We start from the raw sequence: 19,138 nt of genomic DNA, 5'->3' as shown, positions 1-19,138 counted from the left end.
CAGTTTCTTGGATTTAGTGACAGTACAGATGTAATAAGAAAGTTATACACATGCAAACTTGCTGAAATATGTGAAAATGTACTGTCAAGACTTGTGCATTGACATTAAAAATGAAAATAGTAATAGAGAAATCCAGGCTTCAGCTTCAACTCTATGTCTTTATGTTTTTATTAATTTATTTTCTCAGGAAATGAAATCTAGAATCTTCACATCATATCAAATAAGTTGTTTATTTGCTATTTGGGCAATTATAAACCAACAATGTGGAAATATTATTTTATTGCAGAGTTTAGACAAAGCTCAGATATAAAACAAACTTTTAATAGGGATAAACAACTGGTCTATGATTAAGGGCATTTGCTATTCTTTCAAAGGCAGACTCAAATGTTAGCACCAATGCAGAGATTCTCCCAACTGCATATAGTTGCCACTCCCAGGAATTCAACTCTCCGTGCACTTATGTGTTTATATACTCAATGGATCCATGTAAGTCTATAATTAATTTAAATAATAAAAAATTTAAAAAGTAAAATATATTCCATAGTAAATAAACAATGACAAAGGGAATATTGTGGTATGGTTCTAGGTAGGTTTTTTTTTTTGCTTTCATGTTGTAAAATAATTCATTTTCAGTGTGTATTTGTGTGTATCTCTGCCTGCATGCATGCTATAGGCTGGTGTGAGTTGCTAATGTGGGTAAAGGGAACCAAAGTCAAATTCTCTGTAAGAGCAACATATATGCAGCTTTTGAGGCATCTCTTCTGCCCTCTTGCTCTAATTTTATAGGAAAAATAAAGAGAAACGCTGAGAAAGCTAAGCAACTTGCCCAGTATATGGCTAGTACCTCACAAATAAAGGACATGGAACTGAATTTGTCTACAATCCCAAATTTACTTATTAATGTGTGGCTAATTTCAACATTAAATATTTAAGTTCTTGAAATATCATTTGCTTTTGTTTATGATTTCCATTGTTCTTTAAGTATTTCCCTCATACCCACAACCTATCATAAAGTCTCAACAATCTCTCCTCTTTTCAGACTTCTTCCTATTTCTATTTTAGATGTAAAACTACCTGAATATTTACAAAGTGAAATACTATTTATCCTCTCTTTCCTCGCTTTCTTTCCCTCCTTCATTCGATCCTTTCCTCCTTCTTCCTTTCTTTCCCTTCTTCTCTTCTTCTTCCCTCCTTTTATCACTTCTTTCTCCCCTCCTTCCTTTCATTCTTTCTTCATCTCTCTCTTAATTTCATTTTTGTTTATAAGAAAGTCTAATTATGCAGCCCAAATAGGCCTAGAACTAACCTTGGACATTAGTCTGGCTTCTAACTCACAAAGATCCACCTGCCTCTGTCACACAAATACTAGAATTAAATGGGTAAATCACCTTGCCCAGATTAGAAATAGTGTTTCTTGCCTTTGAGACTTTATACCATTTTATATCTACATTGCTTATCTTTTCTCACTTGCAACCCAGTACCACTACTATTTACATAATTATTCTTCAAATAATATAATTGCAGGTTCCCTTTAAGATTAAGAGCTCATATTTTTCTCTGAGAACTTCAACATATTCTGGACCTTACATGAAGTAGCAGGTGTTTAGTCTATGAATAAAGCCTGTGTGCTAGGTATCATAGGCATTGTAAGTTCCAATTCTACTACATAACTATATGAAAGCAAGTGATGTGATTCAGTTTAAGCCTTCTAGGAGGAATCATCAATATCTGTCAAGTCATTTGGAGTAGGGTCTAGGCCTTCCCTTTTGCCTCTAGACTAAGGGTGTATCCCTCTATGGTAATATGCTCCCAAAGTCCTTTTGTGCACTAGGAATACATCCTTGTTCCAATGTCAGAGGTCCCTTAGACAGCCTAGGCCTTCTAAGTAAGAACCATGTTTTTTTTTTTTGGGGGGGTGGTATGAATAGGTCCAATGCTGGTTTCCCAGCTATCAGTCTGGGGGGTTCACTAGCTCTGCCTTTTTCATGTCTACTGTCTGTGTGGGATTCTGTAGCTTGGTCTTGACCCTTTTTCTCATCACTGCTCTCTCTCTGCAACTGGATTCTAGGAGTTTGACTTAGTATTTAGCTGTGGGTGTCTGCTTCTGTTTCCATCAGCTACTAGATAAGGGTCCTATGATGGCATATGAATTAGATATCCATCTCATTATCAGGGAATGAATGGCATTTAAGGTAGCCTCTATACTGTTGCTCAGATAGTAAGTTGGGGTAATGCCTGTAGGTCTCTGAACATTTATCTACAGTCAGTTTTCTCTTCAAACCTGTAATGGCTCCCTATATTATGGTATCTCTCTTTTTTTTTTTTTTTTTGCTCTCCTATATTCGTCCTCTGACACAGTCTTTCTGTTCCCACATGTTCTCCTCTCATCCCCTTCTCTTTCTCCTAAATTTCTCTCCATTCTCTGTTGATCCAACTCCTAATATGTTCAGAAGATCTGTTCATTTCCAGTTCTGTGAGAGATCTTGTATGAAACTCTTAGGTTCCTCCTTGTATCCTAGTTTTTCTGGCAGTGTGGATTATAGGCTGATGGCACTTTGCTCTGTGTCTAAAATCCATATATGAGTGAGTACATACCATTTTCCTCTTTTTTGTGACTGTGTTACCTCACTTAGGATGGTTTCTTCAAGTTCATTTGCCTGAAAATTTTAAGATTGCATTTTTTTTTTCTGCTGAATAGTATTCCATTGTGTAAATGTACCACATCTTCTTTATCCATTCTTTGTTTGAGTGACATTCCTTGGGTATGTAGGGTTTCTGCAATTTGTATTGTTGTTGAATTCCAACTTTTTTTTTTACATATAAATGCTGCTGGCCAGTTACTTGTTTCGTATTGTCTAGCTCTGCCTTAAATATTAACCCATTTCTATCAATCTAAGTATTTCCACGTGGTTTTTTCTTACCAAAGAGAGGGCCGTGTTCTGCTCTCTACACCCTCCATCTTGTATCTCCTTCCTACTTCTTCCTTTCTCCTCCTAGTCTCCTAGTCCCACCTGGCTTGCTTTCCTATTGGCCAACAGTGCTTTATTCATTAACCAATAAGAGAAACATATTTACAGAAAGGCATCTCCCATCATCTCCTCTTTTCAGTCTACATAAAAAGAAGGGTTTTAACCTTAACACAGCAAAATATATAACAAAACAGTTATCAAATAAAAACCACAGTCAACAATATTTAGTCCAATAACATTTAGCAAGATTTAAAGAAAATATTTTATCATCTATCCTATTTTTGTGATCTAAAGTCCTATATATAACTTATCTTTAATCCTAACTAAGGAAAACTATAACTATAACTATGTCTTCCACTCCATCAAAGACCACAGAAGGATAATATATAAACTCTAGAATTGACAGAGACAACTTGCCTGGTCAGTTATATGAAGTTCTTCTGTAAAGTTCCATCTTCAGACTATAGGCTATAGTGTGTCTTGCAAACTGCTCAGCAAAGCAAGAAACTTTAAACTGTCCACCTATATTGGCAGTTTGTCAGTCACTTTTTTTCTGTGTCCTGAAGACTGTCTGTCAGACTCTTTCATGAAGCAGGAACTCTGTAGCAATGTACATCTTGTTTCAGAAGTCACTTTTCTGTGGCTCCTGCATGCCCAGTTTATATAGCATAAAGTCAAACAGTCCAGACAAGAGCAGTTTCTTACCCAAATGGCTAGTCTAGTCATATCAGAAGTAAGCTCCATACGAGTTTCTTCAATGTCCATCTTCCTTTCTTACTCAGGTGGTGTTGCCAGGAGCAGTTATGTCTCATTGTCAAGAAAAACCATAAACAATTTTAAATGCCATATTCTGTAGGTCTTTGAAAGGTTTGAAGAATGCCTATTTATCTCAAATACATCTTTGTATATTAAAGAAAACCTAACTAACATAACTATAAGTTTTGACTATTAAAGATAACTATTATCTGTATTAAATTACACATTACATTTTTAAATGAGCTATATAAGCACAATACCGAAATGAGAAGAGAAATATACATAGAACAAAATTGACTTTTAATTTGTATCAATAAATGAAAATCCATTCCAAACAAAGTATTCATATCCATACCAAAATCCCCTTTTTATCTTTAAAGAGATTGGTTATGGTCATTAACCATTTATAACCAACCCAAATAAATGAAAACAAATATTTATAGACAATATTTGGGAACTTGGGCATAGTTCTTTCCAAACTACTTCCTGCTGGTAAGGGGCACTGTCATGGGGATCCTAAGAAGATGAAAAAAGCCTGTCTATACTCTGCAAGGCTGCGTTCTCCCAACTGTTTTGAATGTTAGATCACCTGGAATGCTGTTTTAGTGGGTCTTACTTTTTCAAACCATGTTACTCTGGAAGGAATCCACAGCTTTTCATTTTTTTATGGAAACAAAAATAGAAATCTTTTCCCCAGTAACCTGTCCTTGTACTAAAACTTTGGAATCAGAATATTTTTAAAATATATAAATTGAATTAATCCAGCAGTACTTCTTTTTACAGTTGTTGTTACTTCCTCAGAAGGCAAACAAGTTAAAGACAATATAATAGCATACCATATCTAGACTCTTTTTGTGATTTCCATCTTTATGTGGCTTTTTATTACTATGTTTCTTCTACTTCTATTTTTTCATTTTTGGAAACAGGGTTTTTTTGTGTAACTTTTATCTGTCCTGGAATTAACTCTGTATACCAGGTTTGCCTTGAAATCACAGAGATCTGCTTGCCTCTTTCTCCTGAGTGCTGGAATTAAAGGCGTGTGACACCACTCAGAGCTACTCTCTTTCTTTCTTTTTTTTTTTTTTTTCACTTTTTTGTTTATATTTTTATTTTATATAAACAAGTCCATTTAAATGAAAACAAATATTTATAGACAATATTTGGGAATTTGCACGTTGTTCTTTCCAAACTATTTCCTGCTAGTAAGGGGTGCTGTCATGGTGGATTCTAAGAAGATGCAGAAATCCTGGCTGTAATCTGTAAGGCTGCTTTGTCCAGCTGTTTTGAATGTAGGATCACCTGGTACTCTGTTTCAGGAAGTCTGGCTTGATCAAACCACATTAGTCTGGAAGGAATCCACAGCTTTTCATTTTCTGTGGAAACAAAAATAGAAATCCTTTTCCCCAGTAACTTGTCCAAACTCATATAGCCATTTTGGAGCTAGGTATGGAGGTTCCTCAGGAAAATGGGAATTAGTTTACCACAGGACCCTCTCTCAGGCATATACCCACATGATCCACATCAATGCAACAAAGACATCTGTTCAACTATGTTCATAGGAGCACAATTTGTAATAGCAAGAACCTAGAAGCAACCTAGATACCACTCAATTGAAGAATGGATAATGAAGATGTGACAAATCTACACAATGGAATACTACTCTGTAGAAAAAAATAATGGTATCTTGAAATTCGCAAACAAGTGGATGGCACTTGAAGAAACCATCCTGAATGAGGTTACCCAGTCACAAAAAGAGGAACATAGTATGTACTCACTCATATATGGATTTTGGACCTAGAGCAAAGGATCATCAGCCTATAATTCACACCACCAGAGGAACTAGGATACAAGGTGTATTCTAAGAGATTCATTTAAAGTCCCTCACAGAACTTGGAAGCAACAAGTCCCCCCAGAGCACAGGGGATGTGGGGGGGCAGCAAATGGAGAGAGAAGTAGGAGAAAACAAGGGGGAGGAAAGGAAAACACCAAGTGTGACTAGGAAGATTAAACCCGGTTAGGAATAGAAGACAGGAGAGAGAGAGATTCAGAGAGAGAGAGAGAGCGAGAGAGAGAGAGAGAGAGAGAGAGAGAGAGAGCATAAAAGAGGGAGTCAATATTGGTTTGAAGAGAAAATTGAACACAAAGAAAGGTCTAGAGAACTACAAGACTGACACCAACTAACAATTTCAGCATCCGTGGAAAGGCTACCATAAATGCCCTTCCTCGATAGTGAGAACAACAACTAACTTATCCATGGAGCCCTCATCTAATACCTGTTGGAAACAGGAGCAAACACCCATACATAAACACTGAGTCAAAGTAGAACCCAGATGATGCAGATGGAGAAGACAAGACCATGTGGCAGAAACACATAGAGAAAGCTTACCTGAACAAGGAGGAGCTAACGTGCCCCCAGACTGATAGCTGGGAAGCCAGCATGGGACTGACTCAGGTCCCCCTGAATATGGGTCTCAGCCAGAAGGACTGAACAGTCTAAGGGACCTCAGACAGTGGAGCCAGGATGTATCCCTGGTGCACAAAAGGACTTTGAGAACACATCCCCTATGGAGGGATACTGCCTTAATCTAGAGACAGGAGAGAAGCCCTAGTTCCTACTTCACATGACCTGTCAGTTCTACATGACCCCAACTGGATGGCATTCCCCTACATATGGCATTGGGGTGGGGGGGATGGACGAGGAGGGTGGTTAGGGTGCATGAGAGAGGGCAGATAGGGTAAAAGAGAGGGAGGGTTGGAGGAATGGATGGAGGGAGGGAGAGGGAACTGGGATCGACTTGTAAAACAATAAATTAAATTTTTAAAAATGCTTTTACTCTAAAATGAATTCCAACTTCAAAGAATGGTGGTCTGACAAGATACAGAGGACTATTCCAATTTTTTTTGTATCTGTTGAGGTTTGTTATGTTGCCGACCACGTGGCAGATTTTAGAGAAGTTTCCATGTGGAGCTGAGAAGAGGTATATTCTTTGGTGTTTGGCTGGAATATTCTATATGTACCTGTTAAACATAATTGGGACATAACTTTTGTCAATTCTTTCCTTTCTTTGTTAAGTTTCTGCTTAGTGGTCCTGTCTAGTGGTGATATTGGGGTGTTGAGGTCTCCCACTATAAGTGTATGAGGTTTTATGTGAGCTTTGAGTTTTAGTAGAATTTCTTTTACAAATGTTTGTGCCTTTGTATTTGTGGCATAAATATTCAGAATTGAGACTTTGTACTGATGGATTTCTCCTGTGATGAATATGAAATGACCTTCTTCATCTCTTCTGATTGATTTTGTCTTAAAGTGTAACTTGTTAGATATCAGGATAGCTAAACCTGCTTGCTTCTTGAGTCCATTTGATTGGAAGATGTTTTCTCAAAGTTTTACTCTGAGGTAATATCTGTCTTTGAAGCTTAGATGTGTTTCTTGTACATAGCAGAAGGATGGGTTTTGTCTTCATAGCCATTCTGTTATCCTTTGTCTTTTTGTAGGTGAGTAAGGACCATTAATATTGATGAAAGTAAGGGCTATTGATTTTTAATTCTTGTTTGTTTTAAATTTGTTGTTGGAAATAGTATTGTGAGTATATTTGCCCCACTTTTTGTTTTTGGTTCTGTTAAATTTGGATTATTTATCGCCTATATCTTTGTGAGTGTAGTTAATTTCTATGGGTTGGTTTCTTCTTGAACTTTCTGTAGGGCTGAATTTGTGAATATGTATTGTGAAAATCTGGCTTTCCTCCGTTTATAGCGATTGAGAGTTTTGCTGGTTATGGTAGCCTGGTCTGGCATCTGTGGACACTTAGTATTTGTAGTACTTTTATCCAAGACCTTCTGGCCTTCAGTGTTCGTTGGAAAAGTCAGGTGTAATTTTGGTAGGTATGCCTTTGTGTGTTACTTGGCCTTTTTCCTTTGGTGTTTGTTATGTTTCTTGTATTTTCATAGGCATGTCCTTCTTTAGATTAGGAAAGTTTTCTTCAATGATTTAGTTGAATATGTTTTCTGTACCTTGGAGCTGGGCTTTTTTGCCTTCTTCTATGCCCATTATTCTTAGGTTTGGTCATTTCACAGTGTCCCACATTTCTATTTCTATTTTCAGCATTCCTCAGTTTGAGCTTTCTTTATTGTCTCTGTTTCAGTTTTCAGGTCTTGAACATTTTGTTTGTTTTGTCTTGGCCTTCCTTACTTTCTTTAAGAGATTTTTTTTCATTCTTTTGTTCGGTCTTTTATTCTACTTCTTCCAATTTTTGTTTGTTTTTTCTTTTATTTCTTTAAGGGATTTTCTCATATCATTTTTGAGGGCCTCTATTTTTTTATGAAGTTATTTTTTAAGTCGTTCTCTTCTGCTTCATCTGCTTTGGTGTGCTCAGGTCTAGTTGGTGTAGAGTTCATATATTATAGTGGTGTCATACTGGTCTTTCTATTCTTGAGTGTTTTCTTGTATTGCCATCTTTGCATTGCTTCTTCCAGTGGTGCATGTAGAGTCTCTCTCTGTCTACCCTGCTCTCCTGGTGGGTATAGGAGGGTCATGAGCTGGATGTCTGTAACCCTGGATGATCTTATCTCTCTTGGAGGTCACACTGGCAGAGGGCAGGTGATGGAGCCCAAAGATCAAGTGAGTGCAGGTTCAAGGTGGGTCCAGTATGCTCAGTGCAGACCCAGGAAGTTCTAAGGAGGTGGAGTGGGTGTTCAACCTGCACTCTGGCCCAATGCTCATCCACAGCAGTGGGCCAAGCTGGCCCAAGCATTAGGGGAAGGCAGGCTCTGGGTGGTGTATGGACCAGAGTACCTGAACTGTACTACTGTGGTTAAATAAGGATCAAGATAAACAAATAGGCCAAATAGATGTTTATTCAGGGAGAAATAACTTACAACCTAGACAAATGAACACCAGCAAGTTCCACCGGATGCTCTCCTCTATGTGACCCACCAGAAAGAGAGCGTTCCCCGGCTCCACCCCCAATGGGTGTAGTCAATGCCACAGAAGGAGACAAAGTGAATATCTCACTACACTGTACCACTCAGGACAAGGTTATGGGGGGAGCGAGATATAGAGCTAACTCAGGGAGTTCCCAGGGAAGGATGTTGGGGGGGGCGGCGTTGTCTTGAACTTGTCCTAGACTCACCTCCAGCAGAGGCCAGGCAATGGGGCACAAAGATCAGGTTAGTGTGGTCCCAAAGTGGTCCAGCCTGGACAGGAGGGTCCAGTGTACTCAGAGAAACCAAGAAGTTTCATGGAGGTTGAGGGATTGTTGGAACTGCACCCTGGCCCAATGCTCACCCTCAAGAAGTGGGCCCAACAGGACCAAGGGTGAGGGGAAGCAAAGGCTTATTATCTTATACAAACCTTTACCTATTGAGTTTTTATTGCTTGGAGTTTGATCTTTATGCTATTAAGTCATATAGGAATATAGGTTCCTCTGGCTTGTTCCTTCTTTCTTGTTCTTTTTTTCCTCATTTCAATTAGTTCTTATGCTCAACCAAGATTTAATGTTTTCATCTAGAAGAGATGATGGCAAAGACACACACAGAATTTCTTCTAATTGCAGTGAAATTCAATTAGTATCCAGGTTCATACTCATCTATAGTATCCTTAAAATCAAAGTTGAGGGTAGGGAGGCCAGGAGACAACTTAAACTCCACTACTGTAGAGAAAGATTTAATAAATTTTTATTAAAATGCCTAATTTCTAAGAAATAATAATCATTAGTGCATAAAACCTCAGAGTACATCAGATAGATAGGTTTTGTGTAGGCAGAGTGATCTACAAGACTGTTAGAGCACTTCAATAAGCATAATGAGGCTAATTTGTTTGTAGAAATGATAGGGTTATTGATATGTGCTAATTGTGCGTACCAGTGAATTTATGTAAAATTTTGTGAGCAAGTGCAGCTGTAGACTACTGTATCTTCAAAGCCTGTGACGTCATGCACTTTTCAATATCAACTTCAAAAAATTCTTTCAGTCCTCTCCAATAGAAAGGCTCATTGTTGCTCTTTTTTCTCCCTCTCTTAGCTGTAATGCACCTGCTAATATAGGTTATTAATAGAGTGTTTATTCATACAGCATGGTTGACAGGGGAGAAAGATCAAGAAATTTCAGTTTAGTTCCAAAGGTAGGGAGGTCCCTTATTAAGGAGTGGTAAGTGATACTAACAATTATTGGAAAGTATAGCATATCCCATGTACAGACACAGGAATAGCCATGAATACCTCAGGAGAACCTCATCCATAGCTGAGTTTTAAACAAGCAGGAATATGGGTCCAATACAATGCAGATGTACTTTCCAAATAAATGTCAGATATTCAGTAGGATAAACACCAGCAGCTAAGAGAACTCTACATCCCACGGTGCTAACAGTTACTTGTTATTTCTTGATTATTTCTAGTGCAGGAGAATCTATGGAAACTGTTTGGTAAATTGTGTTGATTAATGAATCTGATAAAAATATTTATAAGAAAACATATGTGAAATAAATGAAAGAAAATTTAATAACTAGACATTGCAAGAGGCAGATCAACTCAGTGAGCCTCTTACCAAATAGAGACAAAGTCACAGGACCTTAATGTCAGCTCCCTAATCAAACACATTAGCCATACAGGGCTGACTCAGTATTGTTGTCATATGTAGGTGGAGGAAGGTAGAGCTTGTGGTAATTTTTACACAAACAGTATTCTGTTTTTAAAGTTCAGTGTAAAAACTAGAGTTGAGTTAATTTATCTACTAGAAATACTTTATTCCAGAGTGAGTTTCTCATGTTTTGATATCACACATTAATAGTAAATCATACATTTACTATTTATGGTAAAAGCGGGAATAAAATTTTTAACATGTTATAACTTCTTTTATGATATTAATTAATTTACTTATATTTGGGAAAATATGAGCTTATAACTTGAAAAATCTCTGTGACTGAGACTCAAAAATTGCTCTCATAGAATCTTCAAACCTCCATTCTTTAAAATGTGCATACATATGGGGCAGAGATGGGGCAGAGGCAAAGAGTGCTTATACTTTGTCAGGGGAGCTGAGTTTAGTTCCCAGTACCCTCATTCAGGTAATTCACAACCTTCTGCAACTCTGTTCCAGGGAATCTCATGCTTATTTCTGGTCTCTTCACGTATCTGCACACACACTGTACACATAAATTCATATACTCATATAGGTATACACATAAAGATATACACCACACACACACATACATACATACATACATACATACATACATACATACATATATATAATGAAAGGTTATTTCTATAATGGAGTCTTTGAGAGCATGGCACAGGTCATTAAATCACTGTATTATACATTATGAAATATATATATATATGTATATATATATTATATACATATATATATATATATATATATATATATATATATATGATTCACATGGGATCACTCTCTTACTAGTTCATAGCCATCATAACACCTCTGGAAAGTGAACTGTTTGTCATCACTTCATGAGACTAAAGAAATTAATATTTAAAACTGTAGCTTACCATTCATAATTCCAACATGTGTTTTTCTGTAGGTCAGTAGATCTATGATGAAATAATTCCATTTGTCACTGTCATATGGAATTGAACTGGACTAGACATTACTTTGTTATAGATCCCACATTTGAAAGGCTGAGAGCTGAGTTTAGCTATACTTTCAAAATTTTAGCCAATTAAATCTAAACATGTCTGTACAGAGGGAAAATATATGAAAATCAGTGATAAAAGAGAAATAATCTTGAATCTTTAAAGGTGCTACTTCTAGTCTAATAATTTCTAAATTTGTCCAGTATAGTCTTCTAGGTTTTTTCTGAAGTTTTCAAAGCCTAAGTCATTTCTCTCCCAAGACTTTCTAAATCCCAATATTGGAGTATGGGACTCAGGTACCAGAATTTTAAATATCTCTTATACTGTATAGAAGATTTGAAACCGTTGCTGTGTAGTGGGGTTCTCAATATTTACATAAGCCATTTATGTATTGTTACAATCAACTAAGTTTACATTTGCAAGCCATCAAAATCAAGTTGTGTGTGCCTTACCCTGAGTTATTTCACATTGTATAAAACAGTATTTTTTTAAAGAACTGTGCCATGCTCTCAAAAACTCCAGTATATAAGTAACCTTTAATTATTTTGAATACAAATGCAGAAATAGGGTGACTCTGTCCATTAGAGGACACATGACACCATCTCTTTAATTTTTAAATTGGTAGGGGCAGCAAAGTAGATCCTCCCCCCCCCCATCGCAAAATAGTGTTTGATGCTTTACACAGCAGGACCCTGAACCCAGTAGACATGAAAGCATAAGAATACCAGTGCTGCCCTGTCCTCAGCAGGGTCAGGAGTGGGTACAGAGTCTCAAACATGGGCCTCTGGACCCATAAAGGTCCCATATACCTTCTTTTCCTTTCACACGCTTTGCTATTTAAGTAGGGGGCCACCCTATAGCCCAGGAATTCAATGTATAACTCAGTCTGTAGCCTGGAACTGAATATGTTGCCCAGGCTTACCAAGAACTCACGATAGCCCTGCCTCAGTCTTTGATTGCTGGGATTACAGGCATGAGGTGACTTCTCCAGCTTCCTCTTTCATACTTTGATGATAAATTGAAAATGTTGAAAGTGGCGCTTTGAACGTCAGGGCAGAGTGAGCATCACTGTGACAGATTGTGCCTAATGTGAACCTCAAAGCCTGTTAAAACCCACAGGGACCAGTTTCCATGTCTATGGGATCAAGACTGAAATAAACAAGGCCAAGAAACTACTAGCTAACTTTCAGCCTGCAGGTAATGCATAATGCCTTAGTGTTATTTAGATGAAGTATTTGTCATTTATAATTAGTAAATGTTAATGAATGTTCAGGAAGAACAAAGTTACCAGAGATGGCTGTTTGCCATGGGTCTTACTTCCCCTACCTTTCTATAAGAAAAATGATGCCTGTATTTATTATTATTATTATTATTATTATTATTATTATTATTATACGGCTTATAAACCTAATTTTAATAAAGTTTTATATGCTGTAAAAAATTGGAAATTATTTCTAGAAGGGAAAATGTGTTCATCCTATAAATTATCAAAAATAAATGGGACTTAAATAGCAAAAGAACATAATAAAATCTTATCAATAAAATGAGGTCTGAAAACTTATCAAGATGCCAGGCTGAGAAAGGATATGAAACATTCATGTGAAATTTCAAAAATTAATACTTAACATTGCAGAATGATGGCCTTGTTGACTTCTTATCTAACAGCTGCATGTGTACATCAAGGACCAACAGGAATAGAACTCTTGTCTCTTTCAGAGGCTTCATCCCATCTTAGTTTCTGATGCTGAATTTACCTACTTAAATTTCTGTTCCTCCATCTTTACTTCTTCTGGGCCTGGTCTTGCCAATCACTTACTTCCAGGGCATGTCATCTCTGGTGTTCATTTCTGACACTGTAACATGATTCTATAGACATTTCAGAGTAGTAACAGTAGCAGCAGTGTCTCCCTCAGCCCTCCATCCTAGGTTTATTATCTTATTCCTGTAGAGCAGAGACTGCCAATCTTTATCATTTATCCAGCTGTGTCTTCTTGGGAGAGGAGAGTCATTGTAGTTTAGGAGGATAGACACTGGTAGGTACCTCATTCCCAATTTGTTGAGCTTGCACATATATGTTTATGTGCAGAAAAATTTTGATTTGGTACTTTAAAAACAAACCAGTTATTTTAAAATACAAATATATGAAGCTGGGAGGAAGACATGAAGTACAATGCTGTAGAGAGTAACGGATAGATATGACAGTATATTTTTAAATATGCAAAAATAAATATTAAAATGATTGTGGCCTCTGGTTGTTAGACAATTCTACTGTGCATATTCCTGCAGGTAGGCATATAGGCAACACAAATTAGTCTCAATGCATAATTTGAAAAAGAAAAGATAGGAAATTAGGAAGGAGATTAGAAATATGAGACTAGGTTTGTGGAGAAGTTTGAGGAAAGAGCCAGGATAATATTATCAAAATACATTGTGTGTGTATGTAAAATTTCAAATTATTAATGAGATTATTATATGTTAGGAATTTCTTAAATGGTATTTTCACTATTTTCTACCCTTTATTTTTAACTTCAGACCCTATTTACTGAATATTTATTAGATCCATGAATTGTCTTTCTCATAAAGTGTTTATATTTTTATAAAAAATTTTATGGTAACTTTTGTTTGTTATATTTCAAATGAAAAATTTTAAAATTTGGGAACTAAATTGAGTATTTTGAGGTCACAAATGCACATATATTATAAAGACAAAATAAGATATTCTTTCTCGAGACATTCAAAATATAATATTTTATCATACAGGAATTTGTTTACTATCGAGTGTGAATGTCAAGAAACCATAAAAGAAAGTCAGAGCAGCTTATGACTCAGTTTCTTCACTGTCAAATTAAGGATAAATCTGATTTTAAATGAAGTTAGAAGACTTTAAGGGAAACATGGATTCCAGGTGTAAAATAAGATTAGCATGAAAAGAAGCATAACAAATTGATCAAGCTGCTGGTTAGACACCCAGAGTTCTCACAAAACATTATCTAATAGCACTAAATGCCAATCAATGAGGATTAAATGGATTGACTTTTCCTTGGAGAAACTTGAGTTTTTAAAAGGAAAAGGAAAGAGTGTTGGGTTAATGGCTACTAAAGCTTTTTCAGACACAATACAGAAGAAATTGGGCATTTTATAAACTGACTTTTAGAAGTAGAAGCATAGAGCTCAGAATCATAGAAATATGAAATGTAAACAAGTCTAAAAGGAACTATGTAAAGAAATGTTATTATTATGAAACTAAATTATCAGTGTAGTCAGGATACAAGGAAGACAACCATTACTCAAGTTATTTTCTAGAATTCAAGTTTAATATAAAGGATTTTTCAAAGCAATATAGAAAAGACATAATTCCATGGAGAAAAATGCCTATAGATATGTCTAGAGAAAATAGTATATATGAGGGAGATGTTTTATCTCTGTATTACATATACTTAAAAACATAATTCTAATGGCTTGTGTATACTTTGTGTGGTGGTATGAATGCAAAATGTCCATCATAGTCTCAGGCTTTAGGATATTTGAATCCCAATTAATGGTGCTTTAGAGAGAGGTTATGATACTTTTAAGAGGTGAAGCCTTGTTGGAGGATGTGTATCATTACAGATTTATTTTGTGAGTCTAGAGACTCTCCCCTCTTCCAGTTCATTTCTTTCTTTTCTTTCCTTCTTTTCTTTTTTCTTTCTTTCTTTCTTTCTTTTTTTGGTACTGTAGTTAAAGATATGGGTCCTTCCTCTGATACCATAATCCCAAATAAACTCTTTCTGCCATATACCATTTTGTGGTATTCTTCAACCCAGAAACTGGCAGTCAAACTTGGTAGGGTAAAAGGTAAAAGTCAACCACTGGTACAGATTTTGAAGGCATGAAAAGATCATGGAGAGCAGTTGGAGCTTGACACTATAAAAGAACATAAGAGTCTAATATTGGAGTTGCCTGGCAAAGCTGGAGGGAATAAGACTAGGTAGTCGAGCAGTTATAAATATCAGCTAAGGCTATGTGACCAGTAGCAGAAATAATTATCATTGACAAGAGTGCTTCTGTGATATTTGTTTAGAATGTACCAGAACAGATATTTGGCTTTTTCCCCTCATTTTTTTTTATCATAACATGTAATTAGAATGAAAATATTAATTTTTATCATATTGACCTTTGAGATTTTAAAAGAATGTCTCTCAAGGGTCATTGGCACTTATTATAAATGCATAATGGATTTGCAGTTGTATGAGGGAAAGTTAGATCAGGTTAAGTGTAATTATGATCTAATTAAATGTATAATGCATTTGTAATTGTATTTGTGATATCTAAATCATGTTTAGGCATTATTATGACCTGGTTATTGTTTTCATTTGGAAATTTATCAAAATAAGATTGTGTCTCAAGTTCATAAGGAGTTTATTGTTGACTACATCTGGAACTGAAATACAAAATGCAGGGCACATCTGTAATCAATTTTTGCTTAAATTGAAACATAAAGGTCCACTTTTGATACAGATAATTTAGGTAAATAGATCATTTGAGCTGAGAAATGACACAAGTTTGAGCTGTATCATGAGGTTGGTAGACATACCTTTAATCCAGTTGTTTAATCCAGATCTAATCTTGGCCTTGCTTTGTGTTAGAATCCTATATAAGGACATGAAAGAAAGAAGCTTTTGCTCCTTGCCTGCTTTCTCTTGCTTTGCTAGCAAGTCCATTCCTTCACTGGCTTTAGAACCTTCTCTGGGACTCTATTGTATACTTTAGAACAGCTGATACATCTAGGTTTGTGGACTGAGCACATAATAGATTCTTGGACTTTCTGTTGGATTAGCTTGACTATAGCCTAAAAGTCATTCTAATCTATTGCCTTTCAATATATATATATATATATATATATATATATATAGAGAGAGAGAGAGAGAGAAAATCATTCTTATAAGGTCTGCAACTCTAAAAAAATTGTTCTCAACCTTCCTAATTTTATGACTTCAATCATAAAATTAATTTTGCTGCTACTTAGTAACAGTAATATTGTTACGATTATGAATTAAAATGTAAGTCTATGTGTTTTCTGGCGTTCTTGGATTCTTAATTTAACTCCCCAAAGAGTCCTGACCTGTAGGTTTAGAAACATTGCTATAAAAAATCATTACTAATACAAAAACCGATACATTTACATACAGATAATGATATATCATAAAGAAAAGGGAGCCCCAATATTTATTATAATATAGACCCACTACTCTTGCTATTACTTAGCATTTAGTCAAACTCAAAACACTATGCCTAAACCGAACCCAAAATAAACATGAATATGTCAGTTGGTAAGATAAACTGAATTATATAAATAAATCTATTGGTTATATTTATTACACATTCCTTAACTAAAGAGCTTTCTGTGTTTCATCAAGTATCTGGAGGGGTCTTTAAGATACCCTAGTAAGCAGTTGTGGTATATTAATTAATGAAGATAACAGAGATACCGAATGGTAGACCTGTCTGCATACTTTCTGAAACTGTTTAGTCAGGGTGTTTGACCACACTGCTACAATGTCATCCCTGCTCTTCAACATAGGATTCTTTTTACCTTTGTTATTTCTTTTATGAATTGTTAGTGACTTCTCTTTCTTTCAAGATGACAACATCATCAGTTTGTCAGCATCTGACTTTTATATTAATGATCTAAAGCCACCATCTAAAAGTTTCTTCTTTCTCTTAACCTTGCATGTACCTGCCTTAACTTTAATCTTCATTGTCAATAGTAGATTAATTCATTCTGCAAAATGTGTGAATTTATTGACTCTTCTTGGATGTTAGAAGGGGCACCCTGGAGATATCACATCAGCAAGATTAGCATATTTTCTGCCCCCTTGAAACTGAAACTTTATAAGGAAAGACAGACTATTAAACAATCCATTCCCATTAGTGCATTAAGCAATCTTGTGGGAAGGATAACAGAAGGGCAGCTGGCATGTTATATTGGAGTCACAAAAGGGATTCTGATGCAGGTGGCAGTAATATAAAATGGGAACAAAGATGAAAGTAGTGACAGCAGAATTGGTGTTCAAGTAGAGAAAAAAAAATCCCATGTGTGTGCTCAGAGGTGAATGTTGGTTAGCCACGGACATATGAAGTAACATTTAACTGTCCTGGTCCACATCTCAGGGTGGTACCTATGCCAGAGTCCTCCTCTACAGATTTCCAACTTGTGTGGCATAGAGGAAAGGAGATTTCAGGATCACAGCTGTTATTGCCATTGCCACCTCCAACACTGCAGCAACAGTTTTAAGGATAGCCCTCTCCCAATCTGTAAATACTTCAAGCAGAGTTGATCTACTATCAGGTAAATTGGTTGGAACCTTAGCCACCCAAAACATACTCAATTATCTACTATTAATTGACATTTTAAAACTAAATCTACAAAATAACCTCCTACAGGAACAATTGGATTTATTGTTGGAGACCCATATGGCTTTTTTCTCTCTCTTTCATATATATCTGTGTTATACCCACTGAAAATAAGAATGCATCAGTTGCAGTTACTTTTCTTCAGGGGTCCTGGAGTGATCAGTTTTTAAATTATACACATGCTATAGCCAGGCAAATCATTAACATCAATGAAATCCAAGTATCACCTACCAGTGCAGAAGATCTTTTACAGGGACTTCAACTTGCAGGCAGGTTAGAGAATGGTCAAGCTCTCACTCACTGGGGTTCATAGCCCTTACCCTTGGTGATATCTGACTTACCTGCCTATGCTGCCACAGCATTAGACAGGCTAAGGCCTACATTAAAACAAGGCAGATTCTACTGTCTTTAGCTCAAGAGAAAGCCTATGCCCAAGTATGGCTGAACTTGAACTAATCACCAAAGACAGTTAAGGCAGAAAGTGGCAAATATCCAACAAAAGACAAGAATGTTACACACCTGGGTGACCTCTCCCTTAATGGGTAAGGATTTATGCTGATGTCCTCTGTTGCCTAAGACAAGTGTTAGTTTATATTAAAAGATCAGGGGACCTGTACCCTGAGGCACCTCAAGCAAGCTTGAAGCTTTTGGCTGGAACATCTTGCCACAGAGTTGTTATTGGTACTCTTCCTGTTTTCTTCCATTCCACACACCCCCCAAGTTGCCATTAGTACTCTCCCTATTTTGGTAACACACATCTTCTGGGGAGGAGCTAAGTCTGAAACCTTGCACTCTTGATCCTGACCGTTCCTTCCCCTCAATAAAAGGCATTCCAGTATTCCTGTTGAATAAATAACCCCCTGTCTTGTCTCTTCACCTAATTAGGACCAATTGTAGCATGGGTGCCACACTTTTCCACCACCATTGAGGTGATAAGAGTTGGAAGGCCAGGTAAGTATCATCTCTCTACTATAATATTACTCAAGTGAGGTTGACCATCCCTGTATAAGCAAGCAAGCAAGAAATGACTCAGACAGTAACTGAAAAACAGACATTTTGTATATCATTCTAAAGACTATTGAGGGATTAAGGGTAAGTAAAATTCTAAAATATGCCATCTATCATCTGTCTAGCCAATTTGTTTGCTTTGACAGCTTAGAAAGAACCAAGGACTTATTGCTGGGAAACTTGTGGCTGTAGAGTTGGATTTTGTGCTCTGTGCACTATTAACCAATTTCTAATCTGCAAAAATGCATTCTTCTAATATGAAAGAGATTTCCTAACTGATTAGCATTTTTAATTAATAAGTAAAAGATTATGAAAACAATAATAGATTAACTCCAGAGATTTCAAAATTAGTATTTTCAGATTTTATGATTCAAGGAGTGTGCTTTAGTACCAAATACCCACAACTTCCTTTAATAAGAAGAG

The sequence above is a fragment of the Phodopus roborovskii genome, unplaced genomic scaffold, assembly GCF_943737965.1.
Source record: "Phodopus roborovskii unplaced genomic scaffold, PHOROB, whole genome shotgun sequence".
NCBI classification, from domain to species: domain Eukaryota; kingdom Metazoa; phylum Chordata; class Mammalia; order Rodentia; family Cricetidae; genus Phodopus; species Phodopus roborovskii.
Note: the sequence above shows the minus strand (reverse complement) of the source record.